Source organism: Passer domesticus, chromosome 4 (assembly GCF_036417665.1).
Source record: "Passer domesticus isolate bPasDom1 chromosome 4, bPasDom1.hap1, whole genome shotgun sequence".
Taxonomy (NCBI): domain Eukaryota; kingdom Metazoa; phylum Chordata; class Aves; order Passeriformes; family Passeridae; genus Passer; species Passer domesticus.
The window spans coordinates 76372068-76393759 of NC_087477.1; the positions used below are offsets into that span (position 1 = coordinate 76372068).

The 21692-nt window shown below is 41.7% G+C and overlaps 1 long non-coding RNA gene across 1 annotated transcript; it reads right to left on the reverse strand.

Moving 5' to 3' along the window:
* Positions 1 to 1915: 1915 nt before the first annotated feature.
* LOC135299619 (uncharacterized) lies at positions 1916 to 21461 on the reverse strand. Its single transcript, XR_010361586.1, has 3 exons — positions 21048 to 21461; positions 11224 to 14986; positions 1916 to 2881 (listed from the first exon to the last, which is right to left on the reverse strand). It is a non-coding gene; the product is annotated as an uncharacterized LOC135299619 (long non-coding RNA).
* Between the last annotated feature and the right edge of the window lie 231 nt (positions 21462 to 21692).

Consider the following 21692-nt stretch of genomic DNA (forward strand, 5'->3'; position numbering starts at 1 on the left):
AAAAGAGTAGGAAATGGTTGTAAATAATCTTGCACCTGGAAACAAGAAGAAGACTTCTAGCCATGAGAACATTGAGGTTTCTCAGCAGCACCTCCATGGAGAGAAGAGAGGAAAACATTTTTGTTGCACTGTGGGGCTGGATGATGGGATGCCAGAGAGAAATGAAGCGTAATGATGAGAAAAAAACAATATATTTGCCACTTGATATAGCAAGTGTTAAACCCTAATTTATCCTCTTAACAACTGCATTTATAATTAATGTAACTGTATGGTTAATCCTGCTGAGTCAATTTCATGTAGAGATGAGCACACTCTGAAAGGCATGGCAGACATGGCTCTGGGCTTTTCTGCTAGAGTGAAGGACATGGGCACCACTCCTAAGATCTCTTCTCTAATACATTGCTGACATTTTTGCAAGAGGCAGAAGACCATCCTCCACTGGGATATAAATCACTCTAGTGCACTTTCCTTTTTCTCTCACCTTGCTCACTTCATTGTAAACACATTACAAAAAGCAAAACATTAATCTTATTCCCCTGGAGTAGCAGAACAACAGAGGATTCCAATAATTGACTGAGCTGGGTGAATATCAAAACCCTGCCATAATGCACAGCATGCCTCTGACAGTCATCTCTCTCTCTCTGCCAACAGCAGGACCTAGATCAAATCTGCAGTGCCATTATCCTATATTGGGCTGCATTATCCTATATTGGTCACCCCTACCTGCTGCTGTCCCATGGACACATCTTCTTTTTATGTTATTGCACCAGAAAAAGGGAGAGTGAGCAGAGGAAGAGCCAAAGTACAGCACAAACTTGCAATTAAAAGCGTCCTCATCCTCTCTCAGGCAGGCAAGCAGGGCAGTGAGCAGGACAGCTGTCTTTCAGTGCTTTCAAGATACATTTCAAGCTGTGCACAGCTGGAGCTATTCAGTAGCACACGAAGGAACTCTGTACCCTTGCCAAGGCTCTGCAGCTGCCAAATCTGCCTTTATTAGCAGCAGCATTTCTCCTTCTCCGTAGCTGAATACAGAACAAGTCTGACATTATTTTTCATTCAGCCTTCCCAAGCATGCTAAGGACATCACAATAATAACTTTGTGTGTGTGTGCATGTTTTATAAGTGTTTTCTTCTGCCTGTATATGTGCAAACACCCCCTCCCACACACACATACAAGGGGCAGGATGCAGAGCCATGCTAAGGCATTGAGCATCTCTTTCCTGTTCTGGTCAGTTATCCATCTCAGCTGCATTTAAACCTCTTGTTACTCATTATCTGTGAGCTCTCCCATGAACAGGTCTTTGTCTGGGCCATGCTGCTCTTTGTAGGTGGTATTCTCATCCACACAGATGGCTGGAACAGCCCTTAAGTCCCACTTAAGTCCTATTTTAAGGATCTAAGTGGTTCTCAAGTGCTCTCCACGCCTCTTCTGGAGTGAGGCGAACTTCAGCCTTTGCAAATACCTGCCCTGTAGAAGTGAGACAGGGTACTTCTGTCTAACTCAGTCTTTCTTCACTCTCCTCTGCTGCCTGCTTGGGATTCATTGCTGGTCACCTACTCATCATCAAATTTTAAGGTATCTCTTCAGTCAACGACCAGAAATAAAATAAGCCTACTTAGATACTATGTACTCCAAATAATGGGAATTCCTTTATTTGTCTAAGGATCTGTTTCACCTTCGTTTGACACCTGAAAACTTTCAGACCAGGTTTCAAGCAGGCTTGATGTAATGGGGCAGGTGAAGGCATGAAAATCACCTATTTTGGAGAACACAAACTTCACATATGAGTCATAGGCAACGCAGAGCTTGTCCCAGCTCTCCAGGCAACACCTGAAAGGTCATCATCAGGAACTCTAACCCAGTTGCCAATGGACAGGATATATATGATTTCTAAAAACAAGTTCAAGTGTTGCTCTTACTATTTAATGGCTATTCATAAGGTGTTTAAATGTGTGTATGATATCAGTCCTCTCAGTACCTGAAGCACTTGGCAGACAGTGATGGTCTACACGACACAAATGCCACTGTGGTTAGACAAATACTTTAGTTTCCATTTTTCACGTAGGAAAACTAAAACTGAGAATTTCTGTGGCTTTCCTGTCTCTGTCAGAGAAACCTGCTTAAGAACTGGGAATACAGCAAAACTATTTTAATTTTGTGAATTAACTAAATCTCATCACAGAGTCGTGGAAGAAGAACAATGAATGTTTGGAAGAGACTTTTGAAAATCACATAGTCTGACCACTTACTCAAAAAAGAGCCAATTTAGATCAGGTTACTCAGGACTTATTCCAGCTGAGTTTTTAATATCCTCAGGGACAGATGTTGCAAAACCTCACTGGGCAAATTGCTCAAATATCTGACTACCCTTCCTGGGAGATTTTTTTCTAGTACCTAACTGGAAGTTCTACTCTTGTGAGTTGTCTCCATGGCCTCTTGCCCACTGTGCACCTCTAGGAAGAGTCTGGCTCAGTCTCCACTATATTGTTTTCTCATAAAAATGAATCATGACCACTTATGTCACCACCTCATAAGACTTTTTGCTTTATTGCTACATTTTTAATAGCTATGGTAAAGTCTTCATTTTGTTAAAAATTACTTCTGATGACACAGCTAAGCATGTTCCAGATACTGTGGAAGAAATTGTATTTAGTGTAGTCACTCCCTTCTCTCAGTGAAGCAGAAAATCAATGCAATATGTGCATTTTGTTAGGGCCTACACTTGCTTGTGCAGGTTTTCCTGATAAACTCTGGCCACTTTTCTCTGAAGGAAGTTTCTCTTTCTCCTGGGATTCCTCCTCTGCAGATGCAAATTGTCATCACTCTATTAAGTCAACAGGACCATGACGACTGCACTTGCCAAGCTGAGTTGAATAAAGCCTTACCAAAAAAAAAAAAAAAAAGGCATTAAACTGTATGGAAAGGATGTTATAAACACCATGGAACCTGCAAAGTGTGCATCAGTTTCTTTTGGTGCAATAAAGTTACTCCTGCTGTCTGTGGTGAGATGTAATACAATATTAAACTTGTATAGCTGTCAAGATACTAGTGCTGGCATTAAAATCTACTAATTTTCTGTTTCCTGTGCTGATTCAATACTAATTGCAAATTATGTACATGTAGGTATGTGCTTGCTGTAAACATGCAGATAGGTGTCTGTATAGTGTATTAAGAAGATATCATGTAAGTTTGTGAGGAATGTTTAATTTAGCTTTTGGGGGTATAAAAATACCCTTTTTGGATGAAGGGATTAATAGAAAATTACAATGGGTTTTTCATTAAGTCATAATCTTTCTCTCGTTAAAAAAAGGCAAAACCTGATATACATACTGTAGTCACATAAAACAGCAGTGACACCCCAGATCTGGAGGGAAATTAAAGGAATTCACATCTTTCCTATTTCATGCAACAAACTCAAATAGAAAAAGCATTGCAGGGAATGCCTAATTTGCAGTGTCATTTCTGCAAACTCTTTTGGGTTTGCTGGTACACAGGGCACAGGAGGACCACTGGAGAGACCACATTCAAGCACTATTGGTATTTTTCTATAAGTCATGTGCTAACAGGGGCATTAATGCAAGCCAGGTTTGGCCTTGTGCCTTTTTACCTCACCATCCTAATGCAGGGAATTATTCTGACAACAAGTATCTCTGTGCCTGCTGTGGTGGTGTCCTCCAAGTGCCTTTATCCTGCTGTTCAAAATTAGTGACACAGGGAGAAAGAATAACTGCAACAAACTAAACATGTTATAAGACAAGTTCCTCTGGGCAAATGCTCTAGAGCTGCTTTTAATGGCAGTTGCATTCCATCCATAAAAAGCTGAGCAAGCTAGACCTCTCTCAGATGCTTGCAACATAGCTGCCCTTTGCTATTATTTTTTTGAATAGCTTTTCTTTGGTCCAAGAAACAAGTTTATTGCAACAGACATCCTTCAGAATAGGAATGAAATTCCATCAGACTTCAAATGAACTCTAATTACACTGCAAATAGGTGGCAGGAGTGTTCCCAACTTCAGCACTACAGCTCTGCAACCAGCCAAAGAGTGATGTGGATTTAATTTTGGTCCATGTATGAATTGTTTGGAGTGCTTTTATTATTTTATTTTACAGCTATTTCTAAAAACATAAAAAAATAAGGGAAAAATTCATAACAGCAAACACATCTGTGCTACATATTTTCCCTGTGTGGCACTGCAACAGCTTTAGTCTACAAAAATTAATGGACTGTAACAATATGGTTGGAATTTAAATGCAGCGTTGGCGCCAGAATTGGGAAACAGAAAACATTCCCTGATTGCAGAAATGTGCAGATCACCTTTTCTCACTTATGCAGCTTTAAAAAGAAGGATATCCCTATGGGTGTCCAATTCATGTTGTCAGCATTCAATCCATCCATCCAGTGTATTGTGCTGTCCTGTTCCCTCTGCTAAGATGTACCAAAATGATTCCTTCCAATGATGACATAATTTTTCCTCAATTACTAAACATAAAAATTTGTCCAAGAGTGTAGCTTTCATGGAAGAGAGTTTGGCAGAGAGAGAATTTTGACAGATTTTTCTAATCCAAGTCATACATTGTGTATGAGCAGCCTCATGCACAAGATACTGATCTTCCAACCTGTGATCACAGGTTCAGCTCCCACATGGGTAACACTTCTTTCTCCCAGTAAAAAAGTGCAAGAAAAAGACTCCTTAATGTACAAAGAAGCACAAAGGTGTTCATTAAATGAATGCTGTGTAGAGACATTTCAGACATTGACACATTTGTTGAGAACTCTAGCAGTGACTACGACAAGCTATTGGTTTAAATGAGGTCAGTAAAGAAGTCCACACATCTTTTCAGGTAAAAATAGTCTTTCTAAGGAAAAAGACAAAGGTGGACTTATCTGGGTTGTTTGAGCAGGCTGCATATATTATGTCACCAAAGAGCTTTAAAGATGGGACAGTCAAATCTGTGGGGTATTAACAGATACTGGACAACCAGACAAAGAGTAACTGGATTCTTGAAGGTGTTCCCCCACCTGTGGTTCAACAGTCAAAGGCTCTCTAACCACTTTACCTTGAAAATTGTATACAGACATTAAAGGATTAATTTTTGATTGCTGCACAAGCTTGGTAACAAGTCACTGAGACAGAATCTCCAAGACCTAGAGAGAGAGAGCGTTGCTTGTTACAGGTGCACATTTTGTCCTCATACAACAGCTCTGTCTGTGTGACTATCCCTAGGACAACAGGGTGAGATTAACAGAATGAGGTGTTCAATTCTGTTAGATCTTATAGTACAGCTGGAAAAACTAAACAAGTGTTTGTGTACACAAGCCCTGTCCCCCACATCTGAAATCGAAGCATCTGTTCAAAGCCAAACAAAAATGGGCAACACTTTACTGAATATCACAGGCCATTTCTGAAAGAAAAAGTATCAGGCACCTGTAGAGAAAAGATGTATAGGGAAGGATCTAGGGAGACAGAAATTATAAGGTGGGTAACTCCTAGGATCCAGATGGAGAGCCCATGGTTATTGGAGCTGTAAGTTTTATCTGCCAGGTCTATCTTTGTCAGCTCTTTCTGTAGGTTCCCTTGCAGCTCCTGGAAAGTTTGAATGCTGAGCTTGAACCTCCCCAAACTGGGCTCGTAGAGGGCTGGAAGTAGTTGCTCAGCTTTGAATTACTTCCTTCATTTCCAGGAGCTGGTGTTTGTCCCTGAAGTCAAGATCCAGTGGATCTTGACTAAGACAGGTGAGATCAAGTGGTCATGTCCAGTAGTAACAATCAGTGGGGCAGCTGCATCCCCCAAAGTGACAGCAAATCATCTGAGGCACAGAGGACAGCCCTGAGTACCCTGTTAACCTTCAGTGGAGGGCAAATAAAACACATCATCTTAAACCTCAGCAAGAGCCCTTGAGGATGGTATTTAAGCTATCTGCAGCAGCCTCAGAAAGAACACAAGACACATTACCATAGCTCAGCTGGTGCCCAGGGAGAGAATTTCATATCTGAACCTTAAACAGAATTTCAAATCCATCATATGCAGAAGACATTCCTCTTTGAGATCTTCAGTGTCTCCTTTCCACTGGGAAGGAGTGAATGGAAGGCACAGGTCACATCCCATAGGAAGGACTGGGCATGAAATTGCAGGCTTGCCTGTGTTAATTAAACTTCCCTTCTTTTGATCTCATCAAGAGCCTTGATGGTGCCAGATTCTCACATCCAAAGGACCAAGTGAGGCTCTGCCCATGGAGACCATGAAGCAGAAGAAGCCAGAGATGTGAAGTGAGAAAACTGAAGACTAAGGGCTCACAAGGAACAGTCTTGGGACATTTGGCTCTTTGCCTAAGACACTGTCCATTATTTTTCCAAACTGAATTACCACAGACATTGGGAAGGACGATTTAATTCCTATCCATGTGAATAATCAATAGAATTGGTCCAGATTTGAGGTCACTGTTCATTCTGCTTATTTTGCCAATTCCTTGTCTTTTCTCTGTGTTATAGACTTGCCCAGCTCTGTCACCTGTAGAGTCCTATTTTGGAGATTCCAGAGACAGGCACTCAAGAATAGAAACTTGACATTTCTCCTATATGGATTTAATTCAGTGTATTTTATAAAAATAAGTGCTTCTTGTCTGCAGAGCAGGAGCCCTGTGGCCCTTCAAATTCCATTAATGTTTGCCTTCAGCTTCTGAAAAAGTCTCCATAAAGTTTGTAGGTGGACAAGAATCACATTTTTTTCAAAATATTGCTAAGGGCTAAAAGAAGTTGATTGTTTTCACTATTTTTGCTATATAAATTAATTGGTAACCTTTCCACATGCCATTTCACAGCTTCAGCTTACACTCAGGCCTCTGGGATCCCTTGGCTGATTCATTAGTTTGAGGGTATAACTGGTGTCAATTTGTTGTTCCAATGGGCAGGGCAGTCTGCCAGCTCCTTCTGTGACAAACTGATTTTTACACTATAAGATTCTCATTTCTGCAGCAGTGCATTAAGTACTTTATTGCTGAAATATATGAAACTATTCTAATGATGGATTTACTGTTCCGCTGAGGTGTGTAGGTGGGGAAAGATAATCAAGCCTTGCTTGGCTGGAAAAATTCTGCATCTCCCTTGTATCTGGGTACATGAATGTTTTGTCCAGGAATGATCCATTTCAGATTTGCACCTTTGAGTGAAAGAATGGCCCAAAACACCAATCTGAGGTACTGCAGGTACAACAGGAAATGAAGAGGGGGAGGTAGCTCTGAAAATGAAGGTGTAAGAGAGCAAGGTGAGTAAGGGCAAGGTGTGTCAGCTCAGGAAAACATGAATTTTGAATCATTTATCTTCTCCTTGGTTTAAACACTTCTAGCTCCTCAGCAAAGCAAGGATGCGCAGCAGTAGATGATCCACACAAATCCTCACTTTCTCTCTACTGCGCAATTGGAACATGGTGAGAATTTGTCTTATTATAATGATAGAGCAGAGATATATGGCTGTGGCAATGCCTAAGTGTGCTTATTTTCCAGAGCACTCCACATTTATGAACACCAAAGATGACAAACAAGAAAAACATCACTTTCCCCATCCCCTACTGCCTCCTTGATGTTCACAGAATCACAGAATAGGGGTTGGAAGGGATCTATTCAATATTTCAAGATATTTGGGTTTTTTTGCTTTTAGCCAATATGTGATTTTGGAGTAGTCCCCTGACATTCACGGAGTTTGAATTTAAAAAAATTGGTGCCCAGGCTCCTGTCACTGAGCCCTCCACCACTGCTGAATTAGTGGTTTGGCATCTGCCATAGCAAAACTTGGTTCTACGTGGCTGAGGGATGGAGACACCAATCATCTGCAAGCAGGTGGTAGACCAAGGGAACCCTCCTAAAGGGAAGAATTTTAACATGTGCTTAATTCCCAGTGAAGTGGAGCTAAGACATTCTATAAAGACTTTTGAGTAAGGACGAATATATGACCATTCTTAAGAGATTTCCTGAATCTTTCCATAAGATGGCTTTTCACTGGGATCAATAAGATTAGACTGGAAAGCAGAAACCCTTATTCTAAGTTTTGGTGGGTTGTATATTTATTCAAACGTTGCCAGTATGGGGAGGTAGAACAGCATTTAAACATGAAGAAAATTAATGAAACAAGATACCAATTGAAAACAGAGTCTCAGCCATGGAGAAAATGGTCATTTAATTTTTCCTTCATATGCTTTTGAATTCAGGAAAGCAATAAAGTAATAAACCCAGCCAATTTCATTAGGTGGTTGAAATAAGTGTATATCATCAATGGAGATATTGGGTTGCACGAGTGTCATCACCAAGCTCTTTTAATGGCCTTCCACTACTAAAAGGCTGAGTGTTTTATTCTGGGTGCATTACCCCAGCCCCGTTTAATTTCTGTGGACACATGCTCTCCATCTGTGTGTCTGGGATACTTCCTACTGATGGCTTCCAAAAGGAACATTTCCCACATGCGTTCTTCCGAGCTGTCAGAAACAGCCCTGTAATTTATTGGGCTGACCCGATCAAGCTAAATGGGTTCAGCTCCAGCCAGGGAAGGTTCAATAAAGACTGGGTACAGTGCAAGAGGAAATGTGTGCAGAAGGCTCCTGAAGTAAGGTGCAGGAGCAAAATGCTTCTGGCACTGTGTTCACACAGTTGCAAGCAAAAAGAACAGCACAGCTCAATGAATTCCTGCAGTAAGTGATCAAATGGGCACCCTTAGTCTTCTCCAGCTAGGAAAGCATTTGCAAGGACATAAAAGTTTATGGGTGCTGAGATTTGGCTGGATTCAGGGTATCAGTGCTTTACAGGTATATTTGTACCATTTAGAAGAGAACTAACTTACTTTTTACAATAAAAATACACATGGCAGGAGATTCTCCCTTTTGAGGAAGTTTACAGCAGGGTGTGAGTACTCTGCATATCTGTCCTTGGTACACAAAACTTTGTTTCCTACAACATCTCTGTGGGACAAGGTAGTGCTGTGACAGGTGACTGAAAACAGAGAGGATTTTATAAAACCATAAGGATCTTTTAATTGAGAAGCAGGTCTACGTTATATATTTTGTTGATGCATTTTCTTCTGTAAAGGTATGCAATACAATTTCTCCATGGATATGAGAGCAAAATCATTATCTAATTATGTAATATTTTCCTTGGCGTCATTATACCCAAAGCTTCCTTCCTGCCATGTGTGGAGCCTTGGACATCAGTCTGGGACTTCTGTATGTTTCACTTCTAAGTCCAGTTTTGGGAATTATGTTTTCCTGTATTTGAAATTTAATTCAGTGAAATCTTTATAGTGGTTTGGCAAAAAAAAAAAAAAAAAAAAAAAAAAGAAAAAAAAAGAAAAAAAAGGAAAATTGGGGAAAAGAAGGGGAGTAAAGGGAAAAATGCTATTTAATGTTTGTGAAAATAACTTTTGTTTCTGTATTTCAAAGAGTCTGCCAAACTGAATTATGCCTGATGTTGTCTCTGACTTGAGTTTGGTGAAGTTACTCTGGGATGACAGAGTCCCTCGGCCTCATCTCAGAAACTGGTATTTTATGAACTCTGTTGGGAACAAAAAAACCCCACAAAACAAAAACAAAACCAAGAACAACAAAAAACCAACCAAACAAACATAAAAACCAAAGAAAAAGCCTCAATCCTAGGAAAGTGGTAAAGAAACCACAACGATCTAATAAGCACAGGCAGACAGCTGAGTAGTGTGAGAGTAACTTAAGTTTTACAGGATGTATTTGGAAACCTTTCTTGACAATGATCCTTCTCAGAATCCAGAAAATGACTGGCAGCAGCCACATCCCCAAGAATACCTTACTGCCGTTGAAGTGTTATCTTCCCATACTTGGAGTGGAGGGATGGGCCAGAGTTACTAACTGTCTCTGGAAAAAATCCTGTCAGATACAGGGTGAGAGCCCCATGCCTGGGTGACAGAGGGATGCTGAGGATGGCAGCATCGTGAGCCTTTGGATAAAGGGGATTGTCAGAATTGTCTGTTGAGGTCCATTGAGAGCTGCTTTCAGGAGGTCATCTGTAGCACAAAATGATGAGGTGGTTGAATTTAATAATTTACTGGCAGACATACTTAGGTTCTAAGGGTTAGATTTATTTTTGTTAATTAGTTCTCCCTGCAGGCCCACAAGGAGAAGATTCTTTCTTTTATGGAGACACCAGTAAAATGTTCTGCACATAAATGGTCAACATGACTGGTGTTAGCACACAGTGGTTGGGAGGTGCAGTGCTGTAATTATATTAGAGATTATCTTTGCCTGGATTATTGTTATTTTTTGCTGTATGAATAGTTCATGAACATGATACTTATATTTACTTGGTGATCTCATGAAAGAATTATTGTTCCTTCATTCTGGCAGCACTGCCAGTGTACTCAGTCCTGTACATAGATGAAACAACAAGCAGTTCTGGTTGGTGAACAACCTTGAGTTTTAAACACAGCCCACATTTTAAACTTCCACATTTGCTTTCACAAAATAGCTGAACATTTGCTGTTGACAAACTTCCATGCTCACATAGTTCAGCTGTGGAATAGTCACAGAAAGTGACTGTGGTCAAGTCCAAATTAATTCTTTAACCTAAATGAATGTAAAAGACTGTTTTTCTGCCCTCTCCTGCCCTGCATATTCATGTCCTGTGCTTTAAGCAACACACTTCCTCATCCACCTATTTTCCACTGAGTTTCAGGTATGTGGTCATGTTGAGCAACTACTTACATATGTTTTTCTTGAACAAGGGAGCAGATCCTTGGTCCCAGAGCCAGGGACGGTGCAGTCTGGGTGGAATTCCCAAAGTTTTGCTGCCTTCAAATTCAGTGGAAAGTCAGGTCTGAGCTCCCTGTGCTGCCAGTGGAAAGAGATGAGCTCCCCAAAGACCTCAGAGGGCAGAGCACCTTTTGCCTCTTGCTGTGTCTGCAAAGGGAGCTGAAGGAACCAGCTGGAAATTGCTACCTGAGTTTAGAGGAGGCTTGGGTTAGGAATCCTAAAACATGCTTTCTAAGCACTCAGAGCAGAATAGACTGTAAGCATTATTTCAATTCCATCCTAGTTTGTGTTCCAACTCTATTTTTTCTGTACTTTGTGAGTAAATATGAAAGCTGTAATGGCTATATCTTATACTATCATTCCCGGAAGAGAATACTGTATGCTGCAGCTTCCAGAAAGGGTTTATTTTAAAAATCTTTGCTTATTTGTGAATCTTTTCATAGAAATGTACTATTTTATTTACCTGAGTTAAGTTCTGGATTCTGCCCAGATTTTTCTCTTTGACTTCACTAACACTGGGTTTCTGTCTGATCCTACAATCCCTCTGTGTTCTGCTCGGAGAAATACCTTCCCAGAGCAAGCCCTGTGTTTGTGGAAGATCTTGCCTCTGGAATGGGGGTCCGTGATTTCTCACAGTCAGTGATTAAGATGGCATCTACTTCAAATCCGCCTGTGGAAACAAACAACCTGCAGCTGTGGGTTTGCCATGGAAATGGAACACCACGCTCTCTAAAGTCAGTGTGGGGGGCTGGGTATTCATGATAACACTTGGGGAAGGTAGTTTCTTCTGCACAGGAACTTCAAAACTCTTTCCAAGTACCCATGTACTGAAAACACCCCCAGGACATACACAGGGAGAAAAATCCCAAGCCTCCTGTTACAGAGGTGAGGTGTAGGAAAATCAGTTATTTGGATGCTTAAGATCCCTCTCATATAGGTGTAGATATCTAAAGTTAGATACCTGATTTTGATTTAATCTACTAAAATTTACGTCCCTTTTATAGGATTTTTTACCACCATGTGTCACCAATTAACTACCTTCTGCTCAGGCCTAGACCTTTATTTTTCACATTTCCTTATACTTTCTGATTGCAGATGCAGTGTTGTTTAATGCCTACTACTTGTGACAGTCTGAGAGCATCAGGTCAAACCCACACCCTGTCCCAGAAATTGAGAGTCATGGCTGGCTTGCTTGTTTCTGCAGTGATGCCTCCCTAATTTTGTCTTTATACATATGATGTCACCGTGATCACAGTGCAATAATGTTGTGGCCCAGTCCCCTTCCTGAGAGTTTAGGACCTCAGGAATTTTAAGACTAATTTTTCTCTTTGTTTATAAAATCTGGAGATGGACAGGAACAATTTAGGGGATTGCAACACATTGTTATAGGAGTCCTCATTTTCTAGTTTTCCTCTGTCATCTGTGGTCCTGTGATTTTCAGTTCCCGTGTGACACAGCATAGTAGTAAAGTCTAGATAATGACCTTTCTCATGAAAATAAATTTTGTATTTTTTGTATTTATATATTTATCTAATGTGTGGTATACAAAAGGGTAGATACACTATGAGGAGAAGAGCTACTGTCATCCAGTTTGGTTTACTGAAGATTTTAATAATGTATTTTGCTTTTTCCTCATCAGACACCATTAGCACATTCAAATTACAAATAAAAGTCAAATTCTTCCATATGCAGCAGTCAAGGGCCTGATAAAATATTAAATCTGATTAAAAGATTCTTCCTGATGACAACCCACTCTGAGTAATCACACACCCACACTCACCTTCCAATTTTACGTCAGGTATCATATGGTCTGAATTAAATGATGCAGAATGAAATGATTTTGATTCAGGCTAGCTGGAAAACCCCAAGACTTAATGGGAACCACAGCAAAACCCCAAAAATGCCTTTCATTAACTACTGATAATAAAAGTAGCTTCACTAGCCTGATGTAATAGCAAGCAAGGGAAGATCAGTCTAGCCTGGGAATGCTCTTCCCATGTCGCAAACCTGAGTCAAGGAGCTGGAGGATGCCCTGTTTGACAGAGATTAATTTTATTTTCTTTGGCTGGAAAATACAAAAATTAAAACCTTGTACTCCTTGGAGGAAGGGCAGAATGCAGGGCTGCAAGAAAGTGCCAGGAACAGCCCTGTTCAAACCCTGGGCCTTATGAGCAAACTGCTGGAAAGTAAATAACTAACCAGTTCTTGTGTCTGAGGAAAAATGATTCAGAGCCAGAATTAATTAGAAGCAGGTACTGTCTGTGGAAAATAGCTAAGAGTTAAACTAAGGCTTGAGTGTGAATACTTTGTTAGTCACTCTGAGGTGTCCTGCACTTCAGGGTCGAGTTAAAACACACGGAGACCAAAACATGTCCACAGTGTTGGAACAGCTGCATCTTAACTCTTATTCTTAGGTTTACTTGAATAAATATCACCAGGGCCAAGACCTATCATAAAAGGCTTTAGAAAGCTGACAAAGTAACAAAGACGCCTCACAAAATAGGTCTCAGGCTGAAAGCCGGGCTAATATTCCCTAATCCCAAAGGACTTTTCAAACAAACATATCCCCACAGAGGTCTATTTACTCAACAACTGGCATTTAAAATAGGTATATTACCAAGATTCAGCATTCAGTGCCTCTGTTTATGTTATAAAAATCAATATCACAAGATGAGGAAAGGGACTTTGGCTCTTATTATCTTCGTGGCTTTACAATTGCGTCTTTCCCCATTCCCTCCTGAGATGCCTCTGAATAGCTAGGAACGAATAATGTCTTAATTGCCCATGAAAAGTATACTTAACTGCTAATATAAATATATACTCAGAACAAGAACTTCAGGCTACAGAATGACTTATTATTTAGGAACTATAATTATTAACTAAGTGGGTAAATGAAGCTAAGATTTTTCTTGGTTTCTCAAATTTACAGTTGTATCAGGTTATTGGAAGAACTAAACCAAATTTTACTTTGGTTTTAATTTTTTTCTGTTTGTCTCTTCCCACTGATTCTAAATATGCTTGTTAAAGGGAAAATAAAGATGATGAAAGAAAAATAAATATATATCCTATTTCACTGTATCAGTCACCTACTGCAGCTTTCAAAGTCTAGACATGAGTGTAAGAGGGAAATAACTAAGTCACCGGGGTCTTCCATCCATTGCTCAGGGGTTCATTTCACAAAATTTTAGGTATTTGAAACTTTGGGTCTGAATCTATCCTGTTCTACCTGTTTGTGTTTCAGCATGTCTCCTGGCAGGACACAGTATCTCAGTGAACAAGGGTCTACAAGCCAGGGAGGTGTCCTGGTGATGAGCTTCAGGAGATGTTCCAGAGGACTTTGTCTCCTGGTCATTCCTAACATCCACTTTGCTTAACTTCATGGAGCATCCTGTGGTCATGGGGAACTGAAGACAAATTTGGGTTTACTTTTTGTGTCTGACACTGAGCAGGAACAAAGCATTCCCATGCACCTTCAGATCTTCTTAATACAGTCCTGTGGATATCAGCATACCCTGTCCATGAGGCAACACCACTGATGTTGGTGCCCCACTAGCCCATCAGCTGGCAACTACTTCTGCACTTCTTTGCAGCCACAGCTGCCTCTGGCATGGAGAAGATGCAGGTTTCAGCTGCTTGGCAATCAGGTGGTCTGCTTGGGGGTGCCAGAACATGGCTTTTCTCCAATGTAAGAAGTGTATTTATAGGGGATTTATCTGGTTTTATTTGTCTTACCCCAGGGATCTGTTTGAGCAACAAACCTCATTGTAACCATGCTATCCACATTATCAGCTCTTCTTGGCAGCAGAGTTCAAAGGCGTTCACAGAGCTGGAAAGCATCACTACCCTTGGATTTGGGCATATGGAAACTGAAGCATGGAGATAACAGCATTCAGTTCAACAAACACCATCCCCAGTGCTACACCAGTTATCTTGTTTAATCCTGCAGAAACCAACAGTAGTGCAAAAGCAAAACTCTTATGAAAGGCTGCTGGAAAGTCCCCACTCGAATGATAGGAGTGTATGAAGCACACAGCGTGAACACCTCAGAGCAGTCCTATTCCAGCTGGTAACCCCAGAGAGGAGCAGCACTTTTTTATGCTAGAAGAAGATCTGGTTCAGTCTTACCTGTGTTAAGGGCTGAAGAAAGCAGAGAGAACATTTCCAGTGTGCTGTGTGATGTCAAAGTGACTGTAGCAGTTCACACGGCCAAGTCCTCTTTGTGTGACCTGGGTGCAGGGGGAGAGGAGCATGCCAGAGTTAACTGAGATAATTCAGGGATGTTCTGATGCATGAGCTGAAGGGACAGACTGCCTAATTGCTGAATCCAGAGTCAAAAGGCAGCATGGTGACCATGTAGAATGGCTGCAGCCACTGAGTCCTGGAATCACAGAATCATTAGGGTTGGATAAGACCCTTAAGATCACAGAGTTCAACCATAAACCTAACATTGCCAGTCCACCACTTCAAGGCTGAGCTTGAGCACAAGGTTTCAGAGGCAGCAGACACATGGTGCAGGTCTGCAGGCCAAGATAGCAGCAGCTATTCACTTATTGACACCATTCTCCATGGATTATTGTAGCTCATGAGGCCACGCTGATCGAGCTGTGCACATGCTGACAGCTCCATTGCATGAAAAATTGCCTTGTTCTGGGCTTTCACTTCCAGATGTGGAAGCACTGTGTGTGCAGGAGCAATGGGGGGTTAACACTAAGAGCAGCCTAATGTGGGGAACTAAGAGCCATATGAGCCATCTCTTCCTCCTCCAGGGGAATTCATGATTCCATGTAACTCAAGGCTCTGTACACATCTTCACATCTCCCATTACAGTACTGAGAACTGTGGCTGCAAGTCTCATGGGGAATAAAAAAATTGCAAAACTATTGCCCCTTCATGTTATTCCAAATGATGTTCCAAAGATGATGTTCCAAAATCTAAGAGGAGAGTCAAGTTCTGTTGTGACTTGTGGTTTTGAAGATTCTGCAGAGAGGTTTTGATCTCCACTACATGGATTAGAAAAGTTATCTGTAAATAAATAATTCTTTGAAGATAGAGTCCTCTCAATTAAATCTATATAGACAATGTATACTGAGGGTGGGCCTGACTTCTCCTCTGGCTGGACTAGGCTTCTTCTCAAAATTAAATGTTGGTGGGATAGTTTCTTGAAAGTACAGATTGTCCAGTGCAAGCATTTGGCAAATAAAATAATGTGAAGGACCTGTCAGAAGTGCAGAAGAGAGAAACACCTGAGTCAGATCACCTACCATCACCTCCACCCATCATATCTGCAGTAGTGGATACATTAATGCTCATAGTTTGTCTTAAAATTTCCTTTACATTGGCAGAAGTTACAAAAAGGCAAAATAGGAAGTGAACATGTTGGCAATACTCAAAGCTTCCTTGATATTACAGAATTTGCAGAATGGAAATCTCACAGTCTTATTTATAACTTACCAATGGAAAGATAATTTCAAAAATCACAGACTAAAAGAAGAAAGATTTGGGAAGGAAAAAATCACTACGTTTTAGTGTTTCCTTCAGTTGTAATGAACAGGAGAAGAATAACACACAAATAAAAATAATTCTTTAATTTCAAATAGTAATGTTTCCCAATATGATACACAAAAAATTGTTTAATTGAAAATGGATTGTTTTATTGTTTTAATTTCAGATTGAAACTTTGTGTTACAAGTCTTGTTGTCAAAATAAATATTCATCTTTAGTAAGAGACATTTTCCAAGGAAAATATATCCACAACATACTTCATGCAAGTAAAGAATATGAGTGTGTTATCATATTCTTTGAAGCATCCCATCACTGGATGTATCTATCTTTAATGTTTGCTTGCAGCCATGGAAACGGCATGTTTCCCCTTTTGGCACTGTAATAACTTTATCAAGACTCTAAAACCAGGGAATTTCAGCATTTAAAAAAACAGAAAGGAATTCAGCTGCTCTTGTGAGTTTTTTGTGTTATCTATGAAAGAGGTCTAAGACTCTTCAGAGAGGTGAAAGGATTGACATCTTTCCAATAACCCCTGAAATGTAGTGAGTTCCTGGAGGAATGGAGAAATAAGTATGGAGATGGAGATGGAGATGGATAGCAATGAGGGCAGGGGAGTAGTGAGAGGTCCCATATTTTTTGAGACTTGTTTGTACAGATGGAAAGGAACCAAAATTTCCCCATCTAAGTTTTGAAATGTTCAGAACCAAAAAGAAGAACATACCGGTACTGACAAGCCTCATCTGACAGGTGGATCCTACTTTGGTAAGTGTGGGAAATACCTGAGAATTTGCAAAGTGGCTGGAAGACTGAGTTGGCCAAAGCCTGCAAAAGTGGGAGAGAAGTTTCTAATAGGAGAGGAATGACTGAGAGAAAACTTCTCATCTTTTGCTAAAAGAAAGGAAGGTGAGGTTTTTGTATTTTCTTTCTGGGTTGTGCACCTCAAAAGGACATTCAACATTTTGGGCATAAATCCAGATTAGCAGGATTTAAGTTGGTTGTTGTTAATCTATCCCTGAGAGGATTCATCCTAACGGATCACTGTTTTTTGAACTTCATGAAAGGGCAGTTGCTTTGACTGACACTTAGAGAGGGACTGGATTTCTTGTTGCCGTGGTTAGAGAGTTAACATCAATAAAAGAAATGTCAGCATTATGGTTAGAATCCAGATTCCTTAACTGAAGCTTCTGTCATTTTTGTGATACCAGCTTCCATCCAGCAGCTACTACCAAGATCAGTTTGCCTTGGGCTTTTGCTGCAGTCAGATCACCAATAATTTTGTCAGTGTGAGCAATCCTGATAATACAGCATTGCAACCTGTTGCAACAAGTACTGGAAAATTCAGATGTGGAAACAGAAATCCTCAATCCTTGTGCTATTGTGCCACACCAAGCTCCTGCCTTTGGTGCACACAGCTGCTCCCAAATTCATCCAGAGGAAATAGCTTGCCTGTGTGGCAGCTTCCCAATCGCATCCTGACAGGTTATTCCATCTTCTCAGGACCTCCATTCAAGGGCAATGCAATGATACTGGTGTTGATGCAGTGGCAGGCAGCTGAAGCAAAGCTACAAAGCCCATTTCATCCATCAGGGGTTGTGCCAGCAGCTCCTGGTGTGCAGCACTCTTCCCAGCACTGTGAGCAGGGAGCGGTACCCCCCTGCCGCCCTTCATCCTGCTTTTTCAGGCAGAGCTGAACAGTCAGCAATGTGACATGTCCAAGGCCACCCAGAACGAGCACAGAGCTTGGAATAGGATCCATGTCCCCTCACTCCCAAGCTCAAGGGGGGCAGTTTTGGCTTTTTTCTTTTTTTTTTTTTCTTTTTTTTTTTTTTTTAAGAACAAGACCTTCCTTCCTGTAGGTTGTTGAGCTCCCTGGCACGGGCCATTGCAAACAGCCCTGGCTTCAGCTCTGCACAGAATGGAGTGGGCACAACTTTCAAGGGATCCAAAGGCTGTCTGCTGGGACACAGGCAGAGAGGCTTCCAATCCAAACAATGCAGGCAAAGCGTTATGCAAAATCTCTTCTCCATCCCTTCCTTCCCACTCTCTCTTTGCATCTTGTTGACAGAGGATGTTTCTCCTGGCTGTGGCCTGCCTTCTGCTGCACTCTCTGTGTGGAACTCTGCAGCCCCCCGGGGGAGAAGGGCTGTTTCATAGAGAAGTTCAGCATTTCATAAATTGGCCAAATTTCCCATGGGTGTGAAACCTGGCCTTTCTTAAATGTTCCATAAAGGAAGCGTGCCCAACCCATTAAAATAGAGAGGGAAACAGGGAATTAATTAAATAATTTTTTTTTCTTTGGCAATTCCAGGTTGGTTTGTTTCAAGGAAATGCCTTTTGTTTTTCTTTTAGGTATTGAGTGCTTCCACATGATCTGGGTGTGGGTCATGGCTTTGGAGGGCAACACCCACCTGCTCCAGCACTGCTCCAGCAGCTGTGTGGTGGGGATGCCACAGTCAGCTTTATAACAAAGTGTGTGGCACAGGCAGAGTAAATTTAAATCCAAAGTTACATTCAAAAGAAAAGCCAAAGAAAATTTTCAATATGTCAAAATAGCGTATTTTGACACTGTCAGAACTTTTTTTTGCTTTTTCATATGGTTGAGAAAAAGTTTTCAGTTAAGGTGACGTTTTAATCTCTGAGAAGGCCTCCCTCAAAGCTTTTTCAAATAGTCCCAGAGGACATGATTCATTTCCTAATTAAATCAATTTTCTAATGGATTAAATACTATTCTCTCAGTTTTTAAAACAGAGGAGGAGAACTAGGGAAAATGAACAACTCCAGGTGCACACAGGCCTGAATCCTGGTAACAGCTTTGCTTCTCGGTATGTTGTACTTGAAAATGTCCCTTGGCACAGCCATTTTTTCCCGTTAAAAACAACAGAAAAACCTTTTGCAAGAACCTGTTTATGGTGCTGACAGGAAGCACCAGGTTAACCAAAAATACATGTGTGCTGTACAGGAGCAGTGCACCTCAACCCTTTGCTGTGTCTGCAGTTGTGCTTGGCAGAGCATGGTCAAAGGTTTTGCTCTGCTTTTCTACCACATTTATTTTTTTCTAAATCAGAGAGCATGAATGACTAGGCATACCAGGGTCTTGAGATGACAAAAGATATTTGACTTTTTGCAAGAGCTGTGCACCCAATCTCAAAAATCAGGCCCTCCTCCAGGGTTTGAAATTTGGCATTGAAAGAGCAGACCACCATAAATCATTAGTCACTTCTGGAAATCTCAGCCAATTCTTCACAAAATGAGAAAACCTTCCGCTGAAAGTTAAAAGAACAATCCATAAGTGGTTTTAGCAGCTACTGTGTGTCCCTGCTGGACTAAGTTATTTAACCTGAGACTAAGTTCCTTCCCAGGCTCCTAGCCCAACATGGCATGTTTTCTCTGCTGGAGATTCAGTTCTTGTACATCATGTAGTAAATATAAAAAAGGAGGTTTACAGCCCAGTGAATAGAGAAATCTCTTTCCAGGTCAGTGCAAGAAATTATAGAGCATTGGAAAGCCCTAGTTTTATCTCTTGCCAAAGGAGGGATTAAGCTACAATGATTCCCAGGCCCAGGGTCTTTTTTTTTTCCTTTGCCTCTGCCTTCTTTGAGTGCAAATTGACAGAGACGAGTTTTCACTCCAAACAGCTGTCTGTTATTTGAATGGAGTCAGTTCCTAATCCCACACATGACTGCCATCAGAGGCTGCTGTAGTGGAAATGTTTCTAGTATCAAAACAAAGCCTCTGGCACAAAGATCTGTTTGAGAGGGCTCTGTGTGTAACCTCTGCTTTCAAATACTATCTTTTCTCTGAAGGCACTTCTCTGCTGGCTAGCAGACCAGTCATTACCCATTTAATGCGTAGACTGTGGGGCAGTTCATGCAGGAGGGTGTGCAGGAAAGGCACTGGAGCCCTGCCAGCTCCACAGGGAGCCATGGAACCCACCAGGCAGCAAGCACTGCACCCACCACCACAAGTGAGGCAGCTGCCCAGGCAGAGCTGTAGCGGGGACACACTGTCACCAGGGAGCTGGCCAGCAGCACTGGGCACACCTGGGGGAGGAACTCTCCACTCAGTGAGAGAGCAAAAAACACAACTGTTCATGTTCTCTGGGTAGACTTTAGTAAAGCCTTCGACATTGTTGCCCACATTATTCTCCTGGAGACAACTGGCTGCTCATGGCTTGGAAAGGTGCACTGCTCACAGGGCAGAAAACTGGCTGGATGGCTGAGCCCAGAGCGTGGTGGGGAATGGAGATACATTCAGCTGGGGCCACCACCAGTGATGTCCCCCAGGCTCAGTGTTGGGGCCAGCCCTGTTTAATATCTTTATTGATGATCTGGACAAGGGGATTGAGTGCATACTCAGTTCACAGATGACACCAGAGGGATCTGGACAGGCTGGATCAGTGGGCCCAAGGCTCTGAGGTTCAACAAGGCCAAGGCTGGCTCCTGCCCCTGGGTCACAGCAATCCCTGCAGTGCCACAGGCTGGGGCACAGTGGCTGCAAAGGCCCCGTGGAAAAGGACCTGGGGGTGCTGGTTGAGAGTGGCTGAACAGGAGCCAGCTGTGCCCAGGTGGCCAAGAAGGCCAATGGCACCTGGCCTGGGTCAGCAGTGGTGTGGCCAGCAGGACAGGGCAGTGATCAACCCTCTGCACTCACTGCTGGAGAGACCTCACCCTGAATCCTGTGAGAGGCCTTGTCTTGAATCCTATGAGTGCCTCACCCTGAATCCTGTGAGAGGCCTTGTCTTGAATCCTATGAGTGCCTCACCCTGAATCCTGTGAGAGGCCTCACCTTGAATCCTGTGTTCATTTCTGGGCTCCTCACTCCAAGAAAGACACTGAGGGGCTGGAGTCCATCCAGACAATGGAGCTGATGAAAGGTCTGGAGCACAAGTCAGATGAGGAGCAGCTGAGGGAGCTGGGAGTGTTTAGCCTGGAGGAAAAGAGGCTCAGGGGAGACCTTATCGTTCTCTACAGCTCCCTAAGAGGAGGTTGTAGTCAGCTGGGAGTCAGCCTCCTCTCACAAGGAACAAGTAACAAAACAAGAGGAAATGGCCCCAAATTGTGCGAGGGGAGGTTTAGATTGGATTTTAGGAAAAATTTGTTCATGGAATGGGCTGTCAAATATTGGGACAGGCTTCAAGGGCAGAGGTGAAGCCACCAAACCTGGAGGTATTTAAAAGATGTAGATGTTGCACTTGGGGACATGATCTAGGAGTGAACTTGGCAGTGCTGGGTTAATGTTTGGAGTCAATGATCATAAAGGCCTTTTCCAACTGTAATGATTCTATGACTCTATGAATTACGAAAAGATGCACTCTATATTGCATAATTATAATGGAGAAAAATCAATATAAGACGCTCAAATGAAAATCAGTTGTTGGAATCCTTCTATTTACTTTTTCTTTTAATGTGTGTTTTCCCTCCTTCAATTTTC